This window comes from Myxocyprinus asiaticus, chromosome 17, assembly GCF_019703515.2.
Source record: "Myxocyprinus asiaticus isolate MX2 ecotype Aquarium Trade chromosome 17, UBuf_Myxa_2, whole genome shotgun sequence".
In the NCBI taxonomy this organism is placed as follows: Eukaryota; Metazoa; Chordata; class Actinopteri; order Cypriniformes; family Catostomidae; genus Myxocyprinus; species Myxocyprinus asiaticus.
Window position 1 is genome coordinate 4,762,501 of NC_059360.1, and position 7,500 is coordinate 4,770,000.

The 7,500-nt window shown below is 42.0% G+C and overlaps 1 non-coding gene and 5 pseudogenes across 1 annotated transcript in view; all 6 read right to left on the minus strand.

Moving 5' to 3' along the window:
* LOC127455629 (5S ribosomal RNA) overlaps positions 1–28 on the minus strand; it is a 119-nt gene extending 91 nt beyond the window's left edge. Inside the window, exon 1 of the ribosomal RNA XR_007899707.1 lies at positions 1–28. This exon is cut by the window's left edge and continues 91 nt beyond it. This is a non-coding gene — a ribosomal RNA (5S ribosomal RNA).
* Positions 29–560: 532 nt separating this feature from the next.
* Positions 561–679, minus strand: LOC127455647 (uncharacterized; annotated as a pseudogene).
* Positions 680–1,317: 638 nt separating this feature from the next.
* LOC127455648 (uncharacterized) lies at positions 1,318–1,426 on the minus strand (annotated as a pseudogene).
* Positions 1,427–2,037: 611 nt separating this feature from the next.
* Positions 2,038–2,146, minus strand: LOC127455644 (uncharacterized; annotated as a pseudogene).
* Positions 2,147–2,900: 754 nt separating this feature from the next.
* Positions 2,901–3,019, minus strand: LOC127455649 (uncharacterized; annotated as a pseudogene).
* Positions 3,020–3,648: 629 nt separating this feature from the next.
* LOC127455646 (uncharacterized) lies at positions 3,649–3,767 on the minus strand (annotated as a pseudogene).
* Positions 3,768–7,500: the final 3,733 nt, after the last annotated feature.

Here is a 7,500-nt window from a genome sequence, read left to right on the forward strand (position 1 = left end):
GTGGGCTCAGGGTGGTATGGCCGTAAGCGAGTGTCACTGCTACCAGCAAGCTATTTAAAGCAAGCGCACTGCATGCATCCCTATGCTGCTCTCCCCTCATTGACACATCTTATGCTGCAGCTTAAAAAAAGAACAACAGACCCTTTCTTATCAGACGTTGTCTATGTTATTTGTTGTTGTTGAAAAGGGACGTGGTTTGCTAAAAGAGGGCATACTCAGCTGCACAATTAAATGCTCAACACGTAACAATTAGCCAGTGGCCAAAGCAAACTCTTCCCTGCTCATAAAATGACCTCAGCATGCTTTCTTTCGGAAATGTCCACCAAATTTTTGGCAGCACAGCACTTTGTTTGCACTTTCCTACGCTGTGTGTTGCTGTAAAGGAGCAAAAAATAAAAATAGCCTCTCTACTGCCCCCTAGAGGAAGCAAGAAAAATGATTATGATGTCTTTTACCACAGAGAAAGCTAAATTAAAGAAAATCAACCAATCTCCAAGGATAAATAAATAAATCCCTGTTGAAGAAAGGGGGAGTGTATGAGTTTAAAAAAAATTAGGAAAAGCTTACAGCACCTGGTATTCCCAGGCAGTCTCTGATCCATGGACTAACCAGGCCCAACCCTACTTAGCTTCCGAGATCAAACGAGATCGGGTGGGCTCAGGTTGGTATGGCCGTAAGCGAGTGTCACTGCTACCAGCAGGCTATTTAAAACAATTGCACTGCACGCATCCCTATGCTGCTCTCCCCTCATTGACACGTCTTATGCTGCAGCTTAAAAAAAAAAGAACAACAGACCCTTTCTTCTCAGACGTTGTCTATGTTATTTGTTGTTGTTGTTGAAAAGGGAGGTGCCTCCTCTCTCCTCATTCAATTTCAATGGACCAATCCACAATGCCTTTTCCTGCATACCTGTGCCATATCTTCCATGTGGTTTGCTAAAAGAGGGCATACTCAGCCGCACAATTAAATGCTCAACATGTAACAATAAGCCAGTGGCCAAAGCAAACTCTTCACTGCTCAAAAAATGACCTCAGCACGCTTTCGAAAATGTCGTCCACATTTTTGGCAGCACAGCACTTTGTTTGCACTTTCCTACTGTGTATGTTGCTTTCAAGAAGGAGCAAAAAATAAAAATAGCCTCTCTACTGCCCCCTGGAGGAGACAAGAAAAAGGATCAGGCTGTCCTTTTCCACAGAGAAAGCTAAATGAAAGAAAATCAGTCAATCAACCAACCAACCAATCTACAAGGAGAAATAAATAAATCCCCATTGATCCAGGGGGGGAGTGTATGAATTAAAAAAAATTTGGAAAAGCAAAAGCTTACAGCACCTGGTATTCCCAGGCAGTCTCCCATCCAAGTACTAACCAGGCCCAACCCTGCTTACCTTCCGAAATCAGGTGGGCTCAGGGTGGAAAGGCCATAAGCGAAGGTCACTGCTAGTAGCAGGCTATTTATAGCAAGCACACTGCATGCATCCCTATGCTGCTCTCCCTCATTGACACATGTCTTATGCTGCAGCTTAAAAAAAAGAACAACAGACCCTTTCTTCTCAGACGTTGTCTGTTATTTGTTATAAAGGGAGGTGCCTCCTCTCTCCTCATTCAATTTCAGTGGACCAATCCACAATGCCTTTTCCTGCATACCTGTGCCATATCTTCCATGTGGTTTGCTAAAAGAGGGCATACTCAGCCGCACAATTAAATGCTCAACATGTAACAATAAGCCAGTGGCCAAAGCAAACTCTTCACTGCTCAAAAAATGACCTCAGCACGCTTTCGAAAATGTCCTCCAAATTTTTGGCAGCACAGCACTTTGTTTGCACTTTCCTACTCTGTATGTTGTTGTAAAGGAGGAGCAAAAAAATAAAAATAGCCTCTCTACTGCCCCCTGGAGGAGGCAAGAAAAAGGATCAGGCTGTCCTTTTCCACAGAGAAAGCTAAATGAAAGAAAATCAACCAATCCACAAGGATATTTAAATAACTCCCTGTTGAAGAAAGGGGGAGTGTATGAGCTAAAAAAAAAATAGGAAATGAAATAGCTTACAGCACCTGGTATTCCCAGGCAGTCTCCCATCCAAGTACTAACCAGGTCCAACCCTGCTTAGCTTCCAAAATCAGGTGGGCTCAGGGTGGAAAGGCCATAAGCAAAGGTCACTGCTACTAGCAGGCTATTTAAAGCAAGCACACTGCATGCATCCCAATGCTGCTCTCCCTCATTGACACATGTCTTATGATGCAGCTTTAAAAAAAAAAAAAAAACAGACCCTTGCCTCTCAGACGTCTGTGTTACTTGTTGTTGTTGAAAAGGGACGTGCCTCCTCTCTCCTCATTCATTTTTATTGGAGCCTTCCACAATGCCTTTTCCTGCATACCTGTGCCATATCTTCCATGTGATTTGCTAAAAGAGGGCATACTCAGCTGCACAATTAAAAGTTCAACACGTAACAATTAGCCAGTGGCCAAAGCAAACTCTTCCCTACTCAAAAAATGACCTCAGCACACTTTCTTTTGGAAATGTCCACCAAATTTTGGCAGCACAGCACTTTGTTTGCACTTTCCTACTGTGTATGTTGCTTTCAAGAAGGAGCAAAAAATAAAAATAGCCTCTCTACTGCCCCCTGGAGAAAGCAAGAAAAAGGATCAGGCTGTCCTTTTCCACAGAGAAAAGCTAAATGAAAGAAAATCAACCAATCTCCAAGGAAAAATAAATAAATCCCTGTTGAAGAAAGGGGGAGGGTATGAGTTAAAAAAAAAAAAAAGGAAAAGCAAAAGCTTACAGCACCTGGTATTCCCAGGCAGTCTCCCATCCAAGTACTAACCAAGACCAACCCTTCTTAGCTTTTGAGATCAGACAAGATTAGGTGTTTTTTTTGTTTTTTTAGCAATCCAGGAGAAGCAAAAGCTTACAGCACCTGGTATTCCCAGGCAGTCTCCCATCCAAATACTAACCAAGTCCAACCCTGCTTAGCTTCAGAGATCAAATGAAATCAGGTAGGTTAAGGGTGGTATGTTTATAAGCGAGTGTCACTGCTACCAGCAGGCTATTTAAAGCAAGCGCACTGCATGCATCCCTATGCTGCTCTCCCCTCATTGACACGTCTTGTGCTGCAGCTTAAAAAAAGGAACAACACTCTTTCCTCTCAGACATTGGCTATTTTTTGTTTTGTTGTTGAAAAGGGACGTGCCTCCTCTCTCCTCATTCAATTTCATTGGAGCCATCCACAATGCCTTTTCCAGCATACCTGTGCCATAGCTTCCATGTGGTTTGCTAAAAGAGGGCATACTCAGCTGCACAATTAAATGCTCAACACGTAACAATAAGCCAGTGGCCAAACCAAACTCTTCCCTGCTCAAAAAATGACCTCAGCCCGCTTTCTTTAGAAAATGTCCTCCAAATTTTTGGCAGCACAGCACTTTGTTTGCACTTTCCTACTTTGTATGTTGCTGTAAATAAGGAACAAAAAATAAAAATAGACTCTCTACTGCGCCTGGAGGAGGCAAGAGAATGGAGCAGGCTGTCCTTTGCCACAGAGAAAGCTAAATGAAAGAAAATCAATCAATCAACCAACCAATCTACATGGAGAAATAAATAAATCCCCATTGATCCAGGGGGTAGTGTATGAGTTAAAACAAAAAAGGAAAAACAAAAGCTTACAGCACCTGGTATTCCCAGAATGTCTCCCATCCAAGTACTAACCAAGCCCAACCCTGCGTAGCTTCCGAGATCAGACGAGATTGGGTGGGCTCAGGGTGGTATGGCCGTAATCGAGTGCTGCTGCTACCAGCAGGCTATTTAAAGCAAGCGCACTGCATGCATCCCTATGCTGCTCTCCCCTCATCGACACATCTTATGCTGCAGCTTAAAAAAAGGAACAACACTCTTTCCTCTCAGACATTGGCTATTTTTTGTTTTGTTGTTGAAAAGGGAAGTGCCTCCTCTCTCCTCATTCAATTTCATTGGTGCCATCCACAATGCTTTTTTCTGCATAGATGTGCCATAGCTTCCATGTGGTTTGCTAAAAGAGGGCATACTCAGCTGCACAATTAAATGCTCAAAACGTAACAATAAGCAAATGGCCAAAGCAAACCCTTCCCTTCTCAAAAAATAACATCAGCACGCTCTTTCGAAAATGTCCAACAAATTTTTTGGCAGCATAGTACTTTGTTTGCACTTTCCTACTCTGTATGTTGCTGTCAAGGAGCAAAAGGGGGGTCACGTGACGCCATGCAAAAAGCAGACGTGTGAGCGACGAGCTCTGCGCACTTTGCTAAATTTTCAATTATTTTCATGTTATAATCTGGTGAATTTGATACACCCAGTTACACAATTGCTCTTTGATGCAAAACATGGCAAAAAAGTCAAAATCCTCGGGCTCTGGAGACATAAAAAGACACTTACGTGTTCAGGATGAAAGCCCCGACAGTCCTACAGACCTGGGACTCAATTTGGATGGCGCGGCAGGAGCGGAGATCCAGCGTCAGTTGTCCAACATGTCGGTGATGTTGACGAAGGTTCTTGCTGACTTGGAGGATCTCGCTGTAATGCGTCGATCGATTACAGCGATGGAAATAAAATTCTCTGAGTTAGTCACGAGTGACTGATGTTGAGAGACGAATCAATTTTCTGGAATCATCGGAGAGGGAATTAACCGCTAATCCGCCCGCGACCAAAGTTGATTTGGAACATCTCCTTGAAAAGCTTGAAGATCTTGAGAATAGAAGCTGCAGGAATAACGTTCGAATTGTTGGAATTCCTGAGCATGAGGAGGGCAGAGATATGGTGAAATTCCTAGATGAGTTTTTCCTGAGTCTGCTCGACATAACAGGCCATAAACTGGAAATCGAGCAAGCTCACAGAGTCCTAGCTCACAGATTTGCTGAGGGAGACAGGTCCCGATCAATTCTGGCCAGATTTCTGAGATCATCTGATATACCAGAACCATAATATTTTCTTGTTCCTGGACTTTGCGAACTCGACGAGAGAAACGCGATCGGTTCAAGGAATGTAAGAAACTCATACATCAGAAAAAGATCTTGTTTGCTCTGATGTTCCCGGCCAAACTGAGAATAGAAACGAAGGTCGGTCGCAAAGTATTTACATGTCCAAATCTGGCAATGTCTTTTATAGAATCAATAACTGAATAAACTGTTGGATGTTTCTCATGTGAGTGGGTCAACTCGCTGTACTTACTCTTGAGGAAGCTGGGCGACATTATGGGTTTTTTGCATTGGCTCCACCGAGCGGCTGGAGCTTGTTTTGTGAATAACACTTTTTCTTAAAGAAACTTTTGCATTGAAGTTCCCTGCCAGTTTGAGAGTGGACACTACGGATGACCGCAAAATATATACATGCTCACACGAGGGATGTCTTTTATAAAGCTGACGGATTGTGTAAGTCATGGTATATATGTTTATACGGCCTCCGAGTGAATTGACACTCCAGGGACCGTCCGGGGAACCGGGATGCCAGTTTTGTTTCTTTTTGTATTGGTTCCGCCTAGCGGCTGCAGCTTGATCTATTGAATAACACTCCTTTGAAACAGCTGTGGATTAATCTGTTCGTTCTTCGTGCTTATTCCTCTTGCTGGCTGTAGTTTGTTTTTAGTTTTTTTTACAGGACATTGGAATGATTACGTCATCCGTTGAACTCATAACAGCTGGCTCACGGAACATTCGTTTGTCTGTCCGAGGAATCTGATCGGTTTTATATCAGCTGGAATTTGTTTTGTGGAGGATCACACCTTTGAGACAGTTCTGTGGATGAATCTACACATTCTTTGTGTTCGTTTTTCCTATTGACTGGGTTTGTTTTGCAGAGTATTTTCTGTTATGTAATTTTGCTTCACAAATTTGTGAGGCAAAAATGAGCAATCTGATGGCAAAGTTGTCATGGGGGCTCACGGGCGTTCATGGACCTTTTGAGTTTAGAGGGATTGTCACCGGTTGGCGCTTTCTTGCACGTGGTTAATGTGCACGTCTTTCTTTTTTCTGTTTGTTTTGTTCGGGGAGATGTTCGGGGTTTGATTGTTTCACTAATGGGGAATGTGGTCTGTATAATTTTGTTTTTGACACACAATTTATTTTTTCCACTATATCACAATGTCAAATGTTAATATGAGTGTACTAACTCTCTCCACATAGAATGTGAATGGTTTGGGGCACCCCATAAAAAGAAGGAAGGTTATTTATTTTCTTAAATGTAAGAAATATGATATAGTGTTTCTTCAAGAAACACATCTCTCCCCGCAGGAAGCGGAAAAATTTGGGAAGATATGGGGTGGACATGTTTTCTTTAGTGCTGGCTCAAGTAAGAGTAAGGGAGTTATTATATTGGTAAATAAACATCTACAATTCAAATGTCTCAAACAGACTAAAGATAAATTAGGAAGAATAATTATTGTTTTAGCTGAAATTCAAGGGCAAAGTCTGATTTTGGCTAATATTTACGCACCTAATGTTGATGATCAGGACTTTTTTATAGATCTTAAAGGGATGTTGCAAGCCGCACCCCTCATGATATAATATTGGGAGGAGACTTTAATCTTTTGATGGACTCAGTCCTTGATCACAGTGAAGCAAAAGTGTGTAAGTCCCCTAGAGCAACATTGATGCTTGGTCTTTTGGATATTTGGAGACTTTTGAACCCATCCGGTAGGGACTATAAATTTTTTTCATCAGTCCATAAGATTTATTCTAGAATAGATTTTTTTTATTATATCCAAATCCCTAATTTCATCTGTTGTTGATTGCTCAATTGGAAACATTTTAGTCTCAGATCATGCCCTGGTGAGTTTAGAGGTGATGCCACATATAGAGAAAAAGAAATCATATAGTTGGCACCTTAATGTATCCCTTCTGCAAATGATTTCCAACAAATGTTAAAGACTGAAATCAGTGTTTATATGGAGACCAACTGGTCCTCAGTATCCTCTGTGGGCGTGGCTTGGGAGGCACTTAAAGCAGTTCTTAGGGGCTGGATCATACAGTATGCCTCATTCATCAAAAAATCCATAGCACGAGAACTCGTGGAGTTGGAAGGAAATATTAAAAGTGCAGAGGCAGAGCTGAAGCGCCGTATGTCAGCTGATGGCCTCAGAGAATTGACCCGATTGAAATATAGATATAATACTATTTTGTCACGGAAAGTGGAGTTTTGGTTATTCAGGGCAAGACAGTCATACTTTGAGTCGGGTGACAAAGCAGGGAAGCTTTTGGCTAGATATATAAATCAGAGAGAGTCTCTTTCTATCATTCCCTCAGTGAAATCTGCTGGTGGTGAAATATTGACCTCAGCCATTGATATTAATAATGCCTTTAAAGAATTCTATATTGATCTTTATAGTTCCACGCCTTCGTCTACTGATGAAGATATTAGAAACTTTGTGGAACCATTAGAGCTTCCTAAACTGACGATTGAGCAAAAAAACTCTTGATTCTGAGATAACCTTAGAGGAGCTTGACGAGGTAATTAAGTCCCTACCTACAGGCAAGGCTCTGGGG